The sequence below is a fragment of the Heterodontus francisci genome, chromosome 9, assembly GCF_036365525.1.
Source record: "Heterodontus francisci isolate sHetFra1 chromosome 9, sHetFra1.hap1, whole genome shotgun sequence".
NCBI lineage: Eukaryota > Metazoa > Chordata > Chondrichthyes > Heterodontiformes > Heterodontidae > Heterodontus > Heterodontus francisci.
In genome coordinates this window covers 82400071-82415093 of record NC_090379.1, presented here as the reverse complement: position 1 = coordinate 82415093, position 15023 = coordinate 82400071, and positions in this window count along the sequence as shown.

Sequence of the window (15023 nt, the reverse complement as noted above, 5' to 3'; positions counted from 1 at the left end):
ACTTATTGTCACGTCTCTGGATCAGAAAGGTGAATCCCAAAATTCTGAAGAGCAGGATGGAATGGAATATTGCAAAATCAAAAATCCTACATTTCACATCTGTAGAGCAAAACACAGCCAGGGAAAGAAACAGCAACAACCTGCATTTATAATATGCTTCTCACAGAACAGACAGCCAAAACAATCCACAATAGACCAAAGCACATCCAGCAGAAATTGTGAAGGCATGCTGGAAGAGATAAATTTGAAGTTGGGATGAAAAGTGGCAAAGCATAGGAGTTAGGAAGAGGATTCAGGAATGTATGGGTGTGGCAGCTGAAGCACTGTTAACAATGGTAGATTGGAGGAAGGGGGACCTGTCATAGGTCACAGATGGAAGAGTGGAGGTGCAGGATATAAAAGTGGAGGATATAAAAAAAGAGGTATATTTTTTAAAATGTGCAGGTGAGGCGAAGTGTTGTCACTAAGCAAGTTGATAATAGCATGACAAAATGGCAGAATTTTTAAATAGTTTATCCTTATATCATTTTAGATAAACAAGGTAAATCTATTTTAAAAACTGACTTCAGCCAGCGGTATCTCTAGGCAAGGGAGCCTTGTGTGAGCAGATCAATAGGAAGATACTAAGAGTTGCACAATTAATGCTGTAGCTGTTTTGTCGGCAAATTGCCAATATTTACATACTGCAAGGTCCCATAAACAGCAAATTAGATTATTGAACATTGTTGCAATTGTCTACAACTGGGTGGTTTACCAGACTACTTCAGAAGTCACAGGGCTGAATTTTATAGAGCCCTCGACATCGGGAACAGTGGCATGAAGACCACTACGGATGAGGCCTGCCACCCACCAATATGATAAAACAGGATCTGGCCAAAGTGGACTGGGAACAGCGATTTGTAGGAAAGTCTACATCAAACCAGTGGGAGTCATTCAAAAAAGAAATAGTGAGAGTTAAGGACCAACATGTTCCCGTAAAGGTGAAGGGTAGGACCAACAAGTCCAGGGAACCCTGGATGTCAAGGGATATAGAGGATTGGATAAGGAAAAAAAAGGAAGCTTATGGCAGATTCAGGGGGCTGAAAACAGCGGAGGCCCTAGAGGAGTATAGAAAATGTAGGGGGGGTACTTAAAAAAGTAATTAGGAGAGTGATGAGGGGGCATGAAAAAATACTGGCGGGCAAGATAAAGGAAAATCCCAAGGTGTTTTATAAGTATATTAAGGGCAAGAGGATAACCAGGGAAAGTGTAGGGCCCATTAGGGACCAAAGTGGCAATCTGTGTGTGGAACCGGAGGACGTAGGTGTGGTTTTAAATGATTACTTTTCATCTGTGTTCACTATGGAGAAGGACAATGTAGGTGCAGAGTTCAGGGAGGGGGATTGTGATATACTCGAACAAATTAGCATTGAAAGGGAGGAGGTATTAGCAGTTTTAGCGGGCTTAAAAGTGGACAAATCCCCAGGCCCAGATGAGATGTATTCCAGGCTGTTAAGTGAGGCAAGGGAGGAGATAGCAGGGGCTCTGACACAAATTTTCAAATCCTCTCTGGCCACAGGAGAGATGGCAGAGGACAGGAGGACAGCAAATTTGGTACCATTATTCAAGAAGGGTAGCAGGGATAAACCAGGTAATTACAGGCTGGTGAGTCTAACATCAGTGGTAGGGAAACTATTGGAAAAAGTTTGGAGGGGCAGGATTAATCTCCACTTGGAGAGGCAGGGATTAATCAAGGATAGTCAGCATGGCTTTGTCAAAGGGAGATCATGTCTAACAAACTTGACTGAAATTTTCGAGAAGGTGACTAGATATGTAGTCTACAAGGACTTCAGTAAGGCTTTTGATAAGGTCCCGCATGGGATACTGGTTGAGAAGGTAAGAGCCCATGGGATCCAGGGCAATTTGCAAAGTGTATCCAAAATTGGCTTAGTGGCAGGAGGCAGAGGGTGACGGTCAAGGGTTGTTTTTGCGATTGGAAGCCTGTGACCAGTGGTGTACCGCAGGGATCGGCGCTGGGACCCTTATTGTTTGTAGTGTACATTAATAATTTAGACGTGAATATAGGAAGTATGATCAGTAGGTTCACAGATGACACGAAAATTGGTAGTGTCGTAAATAATGAGGAGGAAAGGCTTAGATTACAGAACGATATAGATGGGCTGGTAAGATGGGCAGAGCAGAGGCAAAAGGAATTTAGTCCTGAGAAGTGTGAGGTTTTTGGGAGGACTAACAAGGCAAGGGAATATACAATGAATGTTAGGGCCCTGGGAAGTACAGAGGATCAGAGGGACCTTGGTGTGCTTGTCCATCGATCACTGAAGGCAGCAGCACAGGTAGATAAGGTGGTTAGGAAGGGTTACTTGCCTTTATTAGTCGAGGCACAGAATATAAGAGCAGGGAGGTTATGATGGAGCTGTATAATACGCTAGTTAGGCCACAGCTGGAGTACTGTGTACAGTTCTGGTCACCACACTATAGGAAGGATGTGATTGCACTGGAGAGGGTGCAGAGGAGATTCACCAGGATATTGCCTGGGCTGGAGCATTTCAGCTATGAAGAGGGACTGGATAGGATAGGGTTGTTTTCCTTAGAGCAGAGAAGGCTGAGGGGAGACCAGATTGAGGTATACAAAATTATGAGAAGCATAGATAGGGTAGATAGGAAGAAACATTTTCCCTTAGTGGAGGTGTCGATAACCAGGGGGCATAGATTTAAGGTAAGGGGCAGGAGGTTTAGAGGGGATCGGAGGAAAAATTGTTTCACCCAGAGGGTGGTTGGAATCTGGAACGCACTGCCTGAAGGGGTGGTAGAGACAGGAACCCTCACACATTTACGAAGTACTTAGATGAGAACTTGAAACACCATAGCCTACGAGGCTATGGGCCAAGTGCTGGAAACTGGATTAGGATAGGTGCTTGATGGCTGGCACAGATACGATGGACCGAAGGGCCTGTTTCTGTGCTGTATAACTCGACAACTCTATGACACCCCAACGCTGGCAGGGCCCAGCCCAATCACAACGGAGGCGGAGAGGCCTTTTGGCGGCCCCCCCTGCCGCTCGGCGATGGGAACACGATTTCCATATGTAAATAAATTAACCTACCTGAATTAATGAAAGTCCCGTTGCCTCCTGATTTTCCACACCAATCTTCATTCTGGTGGCCGGCACTGCCACGCCTTCGAATCCTCATCTGGGGAAACGAGGCGTGACACCTGTGGGGAGGAGGGAGGAGGTAATTCTCTCAGTGCCGGGAAGGCGGGGAGTGGGGTCAAACTTAACCGAATGGTCAAGGCGGTGATGGGAAGGGGTAACGGACAAAGGTTCTGAACTTTGGGGGGGCGGGGGGGGGAGGTCATATATTCACAGTAAGTATTCCGGGGGGTGGGAGAAGGGCAGGAATGATGGGTATTGCCAAGGGGGGGCGGGGGCGAGGGGAAGGGGGCATGGAAAGATTTTTTTATTCATTTTTATTAACTGTAAAATAACTGGCTCTTTAAAATTTTCAGTTGTCATTTAGGGCTCTGAGTTGGGTGGGAGGGAGGGGAAAATGGGGGGCGGTGTCATTGGTGATCGCTGGAGGGGCCATGCTGCAGAATAAGACTGGGGCAGAGATCGGCCATGATGATGGGATGGAACGGGGATCAAACATGATCACAGGAGGGCGAGGATCAGCCATGATTGCAAATGACGGTGGGGGAAGAGCGCGGGCATCAGGGGTTGGGTGCGGGAAGTCAACGATCGCAGCAAGGGTTAAAGAAAGGCTGCAATCAGCAGAAGGCTTCCTTGAGGGGCTGGGGAAGCATTCCTGCTCCTTCTGCCCCACAAGGAGTGCTAAATAAGGCATTTAACTTCTGGAGCTGGCAGTTCCCACATCCATTTCATTGCCGTGTTTCCAGAGCCTTTGGAAACCCATGCAGTTAAATTTAAATCGGGCTCCAATTGCACTGTTGGAGTCTGATTTAAATACATTCATAAAGTGTCCCATTCTGCCAAGATTTGGCACTTGCACACCTCAAAACCCAACTGTAAAAATGGCGTCAGGTGCATAACATGTCAGGTTGGAGTTGTGTTTTGCATTCTTTATGATTCGAAACCCTCCCCGCACCTACCTGAACTTCTCTCTCCTGTTATGGGGTGGTTGATATCGAGGTCAATATATCTTTCCTGATGGAGTATGACTAAGCCTCTGTCCAACTAAAGCATCAATCTCTCACTTTTGAATTCCAGTCTCCTGAGATAAAGTCAACATTCTTTTAGCCTTTCGAATTAGTTTTTTAATCTGTGCACTAGCTGTTAGTGATTAGTGCACATGGACACCTAAATTCCTTTGTTCCTCCTCAGCTCCTAATCTCTGACAATTATGAAAACATTCTGATTTGCCTTTTTCTGATTCAAAGTGAATGATCTCACACTTCCAAATATGGAACTCCATCTGCCATAGTTCTTCTCTCACTTAGCCAGTCTATATCCCTTTGTAATCTCCTGCTCACATCTACACAATTTATTATGCCTCCTAAATTTGTGGCATTGAATATACAACTTTATATTCCTTCATCCAAGTCCTTTATAAATGGTGAAAGGCTGAAGCCCAATACAGATCCTCGGAGAACACCACTTTTCACATCCCACCAATCAGCTAACATTTCCTTTACCCTGTCTGTCTCCAATCTCCCAAACATTTACCAACCCATGTAACAAGGTTACCTCCAATTCCTTGCACTTTCACCTTTGCAATAATCTATAACCAGTCAGCTACTGTCTGACTTGCTTGATGAAAGGAAGGTAATATTCATGCCACATAAGTATCAGGAAAAGACCATCTCCAATAAGAGAAATCCCAATCATCTCCCTTTGACCTACAGCACCACCATCCCTGAGCCTCTCACTATCAACACCTTGGGCATCACCATTGCATATTAGCTTAACTGCACCAGCTATAAGAATAAAAGCAAAATACTGCGGATGCTGGAAATCTGAAATAAAAACAAGAAATGCTGGAACCACTCAGCAGGTCTGGCAGCATCTGTGAAAAGAGAAGCAGAGTTAATGTTTCGGGTCAGTGACCCTTCATTGGAACTGACAAATATTAGAAAAGTCACAGGTTATAAGCAAGTGAGGTGGGGGTGGGGCAAGAGATAACAAAGGAGGTCTAGATTGGATCAGGCTACATAGCTAACCAAAAGGTCACGGAGCAAAGGCAAACAATATGTTAATGGTGTGTTGAAAGACAAAGCATTAGTACAGATTAGGTGTTAATACACTGAATATTGAACAGCAGCAAGTGCAAACCTGAAAAAAAAAGTGGGTAAGCAAACTGAACAAACTAAGATGAAATGAAATAAATGCAAAAAAAAGATTGTGAAAAATGTAAAAAAGAATGTAAAAAAAATTTTTTAAAAAAGGAAGAAAAAATAACTATTTATTATTTTTTCTTCCTTTTTTTTACATTTTTTTACATTCTTTTTTACATTTTTCACAATCTTTTTTTTGCATTTATTTCATTTCATCTTAGTTTGTTCAGTTTGCTTACCCACCAGCATTTCCAGCTATAAGAATACTGTGCTCCAATTGTCCACATCTCAAGAATAAATTTTAAAAATCAATAACCAGTTAATCTGATTTGGTGCTGTTGATTAAGGGACAATTTTTGGCTCAGAACTGAGAAAACTCCCTACCTATCCATCAAAGAGCCCCAAGGAATCTTTTACATCTACCTGAACCAACCAAACAGGTGGGACCTCGCTTCAACATTTCACTGAAAGGTAGCACCTCTAACAATGCCACATTTCTCCCTACTGCACTGAAGTGTCAGCCTAGATTATCTCAAGTCCTGAAGTGGAGTTTAGACCCATACCACCATCCTGCCCCCACCACCGCACCCACACCCCCCCCCACCCCACCACTGCACCCGCAAACAAATCTGATTCAGAAGTGAGAGCGCCACTAGGCCAAGCCAAAACTAGGACTTTTGCCTATAAACTAATTTATGAAAGCTGCAGAGAGTGCAACTTCATGTGCAGTCAATCATATGCATTATGTAATAGGTTCAGAGAAAGCAGTTTGAAAATATCACATTGCTTACATTGATTAAAATGTGATAGAAGTGTATCATACTGAATGACAATTAATCTTTATAGCTGAGTGGTTTATAACAAATTAATATTTAGCAGAAAATATATCATGCAAATGCAACAAAATATTAGCAGAATCACAGATGGGGGAAAACCTTACTTCAAATGAAGCTTACAATACACAGGTTTATCCCTGCAAAAAAACTGTCAAACCTGTCCTTAATAATTTGGTTAGCTGGTATCTTAGTCAAGACACATTAATCAATCATGGCTAGGTTATGTCACATGAAAATGTAATAATTACTATCGGCATTATATTCCCATTATATGCTGCAATCATGAAATAGCATTAAAACATACACCAATAGATAAAGCTCCCAAATGGACCACTTTTAATATTTTTCCATGCATGGTTTCCATTACTAAATCCAATATTTTGAAAGGGTGATAGGGTAGGTAGGTTGTCAACCCTTGGAGACCTCAAATTGCAAAACCTATGTAAACCAAGACTGATTCCAAATCTTGCCAGAATATGATACTGCCCATTTCTTAACTCCTTTTACCTCCAAAAATTGTTGCATTGTGTTTACAGCTAGTGCCCTTGCTGTATAAAGTTTGCACAGAAAACCACACAGTGAATTGCAATTATATTAATAAGTTTGACTGCATATGTTTGCAGTGAGACGTCTTAATGCACAATTATGTACATAAGAGTGAATATCTGAATAGTGCTAACTCACATATCCAACTTATTTCTAAAAATCCTGTTCAAAATTAACAAACATTGCACACTTCAATAATCCTAGTTATGACAGGAAATGAGTATACTTTTGTGGTGCTGCAGTTAATGTATCCTGGCAATTTATTGCCATTGTCAATTGTGAACAATAACCTAATTTGAATATTAATGTATGTAGAGTGGCTACACTTACACATTTACAATTATTCTCCAGCTGCCAAACCCAGTCCTTATTGATCTGTACAATGCAAGAAAACTGGCTGCAATTTTATTTCCTTAATTGCATATCCCAGTTATTTATTGCATAAATTTTAGTGGATTTGACTGTCTGAAATTAAAAAGGAAACAATGTGGTAAACCAGGTGGTGTCCTTTCACCATTAGGATTTAGCTCAATAGTTGGTCAAAGTTGATGAAATTAAAGATTGCTCACTCTCTCTTGCTGTGCCAGGTAAAAGACCTCTATGAAATACACTTGGCTCCTAATGGAAATGGAACTGTGTCAAAAATGGCTCATAATTCAGTATATAATTGAGAATCTCACTCTCAAGAGGCCATACGGATAGCTAGTGCAAATATTAAAGAAAGCACACTGGTGCCGTCATGAACATTCTTATGAGGTGAAGTTAAGGCAGATTGCTGAAGCAGAGAGTAGGTGTTTTACTGCATATAACGTGAGAGAAACTTGAAGTCAGAGTTCTGCGTGCTGGCAAAAGGTATAAAATTGAGAAATAATTCCATCCATTAACACAGATATCCTTTAACTGATGACCACAAATAACTCTAATAATGCCACTTTAACAAAAAAGAGGACTGCAGTTCAATCCATCCTTTTCAGAATGTGAGACCAAATTTATTTCAGCCACTGCTCTCGACCATACGATTGTAGCATTTCAGCTATTGGTTTTTCCAACATTTCCAAGGTCTATTGATACATGAATCTGCCAACAAATGAAAATGCAAGCAAGGCTTCTTGTCTTTTCACTAGTCTCTCCTTTCATTCCACTCCCACAATAACTGGGTATGCCACCCATCCATTCCACTGCCAATTTATAAAAATGAACCATTATTTGTACAACAAACAGATCAGGGAATCAACACAGTCGGACATTAGCACATGATATTGAAGCAATTAATTAAAGCATCTCTGAGCTTGCTGTACAGCAAGAGAACCTTAAGTTTTCTTTTAAAGAAAAGATACATTAAGTTAAATCTGTGCAAGCGTCTTATCTGACTTGTGAAAGAACAACTGATGTTTCACATCTTTTACTGAGAATCCCTGAATTACTGAATATCTATGTCTTTTCACACTCTTATCAAACATTGGTTTTGATCTGCTTTCGCCTACAGGTTTCTGACAATACAATACCTTAGTCTAAAACTTTCTGGGAACACTGATTGGAATAGTACTAGCTTCTTGCTCGATTTTCTTACAGAACTCATTAAAAAGATGTGAAAAGCACAGGCATGATTTATTAAGTGGGAAGAAAAGTCTTCTTCACATCTAAGAGTTCAACGTTTTATTATAAAAAGACACAAAATGAAATGTTTAAAACAAAGGAGAGCAAGCTAATGCCATTCATTGATAACTGAATGTTCCCTTTCTTTGTTGTCGCAGTAACTCCATCCCAATGCTCACTGATAACTTGGATGTTTAACAAACTCAAATCATACACATGCTAACAGTTTTTTTTGGAATTTTGCAGGAGCCTCAGCAAAAGCCCAAGCACAAAGACACATAGATTAAATGCAATTAGATTGTAGAAAGAAAACTAAGAGCAGACCTCTCCAAAATTTACTTTGAGTTAGGACAGTTTATTTATACTGCCTCCATCAATCTCAGTTCCTGGGTTTAAATGGTTGTAAAGGCTATTGATTGATGTTATTGCATCATGACATGTGTGGAATGATATCACAGCTTAGGTGCATATGACAGTCAGTTACATTTGTGAGCAATTAAAATGTTTTTTTTTCTATTATCTCAGGGAGTGATAATCAACTGTCCAAAGACATTTCATTAAATTTCTATTCTTTTTGGGCTGTTGAATAAGTTGCAGTTGTACCATTGCTCTGATCTGCATTTTGGACTGTGTTAACACTGTGATCAGGGCTCCTTATTTTGCACATGAAACTCCATAGCTCCTGGATTTTACTTGGGCAGATCCAGTATGATCTGCTGAGATCACCAGCATCAATCTGTACTTACATGTCGTGGGGCACAGGCACCAGTACTGGGGAAAGTGGGGGTCGTACCGTTGGGATGGTCTACACCCGAACTGTGCTGGGACCAGTGTTCTAGCGAACTGCATAACTAGAGGAGTACAGAGGGTTTTAAACTGAATAGTGGGGGCAAGGGATCAAATTTGGGAATAAAAACAAAAAATGCTGGAAATACTCAGCAGGTCTGGCAGCATCTGTGGAGAGAGAAGCAGAGTTAACGTGATGAACATTAACTCTGCTTCTCTCTCCACAGATGCTGCCAGACCTGCTGAGTATATCCAGCATTTCTTGTTTTTATTTCAGATTTCCAGAATCTGCAGTATTTTGCTTTTATCGAATTTGGGAAGATGGGGTAAATCGAAGAGTAGAGAGAAGGCAGGAGAGAAAGGTATTAATATGGGAAATGATAAACAGACCATGACAGGAAGGGACAGAGAGTAGAAATTTAAGCATAAATCAGCAGATAAGGCTACAGGTTACAAAAATAATGACAGGACACAACTAAATGCTCTGTATCTGAATGCACATAGCATTTGAAACAAAACAAATGAATTGATAGTGCAAATAATTAAGTACGATCTGATATCCATTGCAGAGACGTGGCTGCAGGACGACATAGATTGGGACCTGAGTATTGAAGGGTACATGACATTTAGGAAGGACAGTAAACTAGGAAAAGGTGGAGGAGTGACTCTGTTAATTCATGATGATATTAGCACAATGGAGAGGATGATCTAAGTTCAGGAAACCAGAATGTAGAAGCAGTTTGGGTCAAAATGAGAAATGATAAAGGCAAGAAGTCACTTGTGGGAGTGATGTACAGATCCCCTAACAGTAACCATACAGTATGGTGGGGCACACAGAAAGAAATACTGGGAGCTTGTCAGAAAGGTACCATGATAATCATGGGATCATGGGGGGGTTTCACTCTACATAGCAACTGGAAAAATCAGATGGGCAATGGTAACCTAGATGAGGAGTTCATAGAATGTTTTCGGGATAGGTTCCTAGAACAGCATGTTCTGGAGCCAAACAAAGAGTAGGCTATACTAGACCTGGTACTGTGCAATGAAATAGGATTAATTAATGACCTTATAGTGAAGGTGCCTCTAGACAACAGTGATCATAATATAATTGAATTTTACATTCAGTTTGAGGGAGAGAAGAGTGGGTCTAAGACTAGTATTTTAAACTTAAATAAGGGCAAGTATTAAGGTATGAAAGTAGAGCTAGCTAAAGTGAACTGGCAAATTAGGTTAAGGGATAGGTCAATAGAGATGCAGTGGCAGACATTTAAGGGGATATCTCAGAATACACAGAATAGATACATTCCAATGAGAAAGAAAAATTCGAAGGGGAGCACCCACCATCCGCAGTTAACTGAATAAATTAAAGATAGTATCAAACTTTAAAAAGGCATATAATAGCGCAAAGCTGGGTAGCAGGTCAGAAGATTGGACGGAATATAAAAAAAGCAAAGAATGACTGAAAGATTAATAAGGAGGGAAAAATTAGAGTACGAGAGAAAACTAGCCAGAAATATAAAAACTGATAGTAAGAGTTTCTATAGATATTTTAAAAAGAAAAGTTAACAAAGTGAGCTTTGGTCTTATAGGAAGTGATTCTTGGGAATTAATAATGGAAAATAAGGAGATGGCAGATGAATTGACCAGGTATATATCGGTCATTACTATAGAGGATACAAGTAATGTCCCAGAAATAGCTGTAAGTCATAAAATAGCAGGGAGGGAGGAACTCAGGAAAATAACAATTACCAGCGAAGTGGTACTGAGCAAATGTTTGGAGCTGCGGGCTGACAAATCCCTGGGTCCTGATGGACTGCATCGTAGGGTCTTAAAAGAAGTGGTCAGTGAGATAATTGATGCGTTGATTTTAATTTTCCAAAATTCCCTAGATTCGGGGAAGGTTCCATTAGATTGCAAAACACCCAATACAACTCCTTTATTCAAAAAGGGAGACAGAAAGCAGGAAAACTACAGGCCAATTAGCTTAACATCTGTCATAGGGAAATTTTAGAAGCTATTATTAGTTACAGCAGGGCATTTTAAAAAATTCAAGGTAATCAGGCAGAGTCAACATGGTTTTGTGAAAGGGAAGTCATGTTTAACCAATTTATTGGAGTTCTTTGAAGAAGTAACATGTGCTGCAGAAAAAGGGGAATCGGTGGATGTACTGTACTTGGATTTCCAGAAGGTATTTGATAAGGTGCCACATCAAAGGTTATTGTGGAAAATAAAAGCTCATGGTGTAGGAGATAACATGGATAGAAGATTGGCTAGCTAACAGGAAACAGAGAGTAGGCATAACTGGGTCATTTTGTGGTTGGCGGGATCTAACAACTGGTGTGCCACAGGGATCAGTACTAGGTCCTCAACTTTATACAATTTATATAAATGACTTGGATGAAGGGATCGAAGGTATGGTTGCTAAATTTGCTGATGACACAAAGGTGGGTGGGAAAATAAGTTGTGAAGAGGACATAAGGAGGCTGCAAAGTGATATAGATAGGTTAAGTGAATGGGCAAAGATCTGACAAATGGAGTATAATGTGGGAAAATGTGTAATTGTCCATTTTGGCAGAAAGAATAACAAAGAAGCATACTATCGAAATGGTGAGAGACTGCAGAGCTCTGAGATGCAGAGTGACCTGGGTGTCCTAGTGCATGAATTGCAAAAGGTTAGAATGCAGGTACAGCAAGTAATTAGAAAAACTAATAGAATGCTTTTGTTTATTGCGAGGGGAATTGAATACAAAAGTTGGGAGGTTATGTTTCAGCCATACAGGGTATTGGTGAGACCACATCTAAAGTACTGTGTACAGTATTGGTCTCCTTATTTAAGGAAGGATGTAAATGCATTGGAAGCAGTTCAGAGAAGGTTGACTAGACTAATACCTGGAATGGGCAGGTTGTCTTATGAGGAAAGGTTGGACAGGCTTAGTTTGTATTCACTGGAGTTTAGAAGAGCAAGAGGCAACTTGATTGAAAGATATAAGATCCTGAGGGGTCTTGACAGGGTGGATGTGGAAAGGATGTTTCCTCGTGGGAGAATCTAGAACTAGGGGTCACTGATTAAAAATAAGGGGCCGCCCATTTAAGACAGAGATGAGGAGAAATTTTTTGTCAGAGAGTCGTGAGTCTTTGCAACTCTCTTTCTCAAAAGGCGGTGAAAGCAGAGTCTTTGAATATTTTGAAGGCAGAAGTAGATAGATTCTTAGAAAGGGGGTGAAAGGTTATCGTGGGTAGGCGGGAATGTGGAGTCAAGGTTACAATCAGATCAGCCAAGAATTTATTGAGTGGCAGAGTAGGCTTGAGGGGCTGAGTGGCCTATGCCTGCTCCTAATTTGTAAGTTTGTATGTATGTCAATTTCAGCATTGCAATAGAAACCACTCAGCTGCAGCACTGAAGCTGGTGTGTCAAGGCACAATTACACTAAAGTTGCAGTATGAATCTAGAATTGGCCTAACCTGGGTGTGAACTTAAGAAGGGTGAGGCTGCCCAGTGGAAGCATTCTGCTGGAGTTTGACACATGAGGTATAACTTCAGTGCAATGTCAAATCCTGGGATCCTATCGGGGATTTTATAAAATCCACCTGGAATTCAATTAAATGGTTAGGAATTCCAGATGCTCTTGTCCACACTCTCTTAAACATTTAATTTTTAACCACTAGGGAAGCAAATTTATTTACGCATGTAACCATGAACACTTAGAGCTCTCTCCTGGGCAGTGTCATTGCACTGAGTCAGGCAGCATGAACGTGGTAATACCTGGCTGCAACCGATTAATGCAGCAAAAGACGTGTAGTGACAAAGTGAGATATGAAGGCATGTTGAAGGAAGGGGCACACAAAACACATCTCATTAATAAGTTGGTGCCCCACAGCAGTAACACACCGCCAGACCAGGAGAAATTTCAAAAACTCGTTATGGACCAATTCCAAGCCGATTCATTGCAACATAAATCACATGTATAGCAATGCATGCACACGGTCACAAATGTATATCAAACATTTCTAACCCCTTAAATATCGGGCATCTTATTCACCTGTACACACTGCTGCAGGTATAGTTGCTGAAATGACCTTGACTAAGATCACCAGCTCTCGCTGTATTCCCGCTCTATATACACATGGCCCTCGTCCAACTTCTGCAGGAACAGAAAGCCGATTCCCAGCACGTGACTCCTGGCCTGTTCCAGCTCGCGCTTCGCCGCCCCTTCTCCCATTGGGGGACGCAGTGCGCGCGCGAAGGAGACGCGTGCAGTGGCTGCTCGGTGCACGTGCTCCAGGTGTCGAAGCATCATTCACATGTATCTCTGCTCCATTAAGTAGCAGCTTAGGAAGTTCTCTCGGGTGCATTGGCGTGGGCCTCATCCCTTTAACAATTAGACGACACAGTATATAACTGCAAAAGTGTTACCCAAAGTGCATTTGCTTTGATGGGAAATCAAAGCAGGTTGAGGACAGCGTTCATGTCTCCTTACACTAAAGGGAATTTAGGATAATTCATTGTAAAGTAGGGTCAGATCAGAGCAATAACAACAACACAATGACGGCAACGTTAGACAAGGTGGCTGCAAAAGTACACTAACAGCCTCGCCCTTGGTGTCTGTGCATTGGGATTGGTTTTCTTCCGTTAGAAAGGAGGGCGAAGACAGTTCCGATAAATCGCTTTCTCGTTTTTTCAACAACTGTCTTATTCGAACTGAACGCATACACAATTCCCATTTATTTGAACCCCCATGCGACTATTATCCTGCTTTGTTTAATTAAAAAAATTGTCCTCTTCAATTTATGACAATATTTATGGGCTACATTATAGGTACAAACAGGTGGTTTCAGGAGTATCGATTCAGGGAACTAAGACATTTGGAAATAACCAGGACTTGGACAAGGAGCATAGAAATATGACATCGTAGTGCGTGAAAGGAGATTGAAAGGCAGACGTGCATTTGTAATAAGACAGGCCAGTTACTCTGTAGCACCTTGTAGCAACAGCCCACATTGTACTTACTGCACATCTTGCCAAACTAGAAGCTGGATTCACAGTACACCTCATGCTGGCCGCATTGGGTCCAGAATGGGTTTAATATCGGAATTATAAAACGACTGACAGGGCACACATCGAAAAAATAATTAGTTCTAAACCTGCTGCATCCTTTCTTTCCCGTTAACTAATAAAATCAAAACAATCTCGGTCCCCTTTCAACACGCATTGTTATTTGCTATGGGAAAATTATATGAACACCTTACCTGATAAAGTTCCCGTTTCATTTGTAATATTGTGCAGTGTATCCAAATCCTTAATTGTAGAGTAAAATGACACAACAGCGTGTTTAATATTGCGGTTTTTTTTTCAATTGTGTGCAGTGGACGCCAATCGATGAAAATATTTCCCTTGAATCTTTAAAACCTAATGAAGCCTATTGAACTTCGTGTAACGCACGTTAACCCTTTTGTGCACCGAAACATTCAAATATAGTTGGGCTATTTTACAATCCACGCTGCGTTATTTAAAAAATCTTGAAAAATATAAAAGGAAAATTGCAAAGTGCAGATATTTTATTTTTACAACGAATTACATGTTAAAGGGATGGTGTTTTACGAACATGTTATCAGATTTGCTCAGTTGCATTTTTCGCACTTTATGCACCTTTATTCGTTCACTTAACTAGATGAAAATCACAGAAGTTTAGGGATATCCAGCGCATTGATTGGTTAAGTTATTTTTATTCATTTAGTAATTAAATCAATACTGGATGTCAATCTGCATTTGAAAAAATGACGCTCAGTCTATATTGCTTAGACAAAGAACGCAAAAAGAATTCGAATAGCAGGCAATTCACTCAGCAATGTTTTTATTTTAAATATTTTAACTTACATTGCATGCTCTAATGAAGTACAATACGCTTTGAAAACATGTATGACAAATCAATGAATCAATATTTACCGCTGAAGCATGGCTTTAATCTG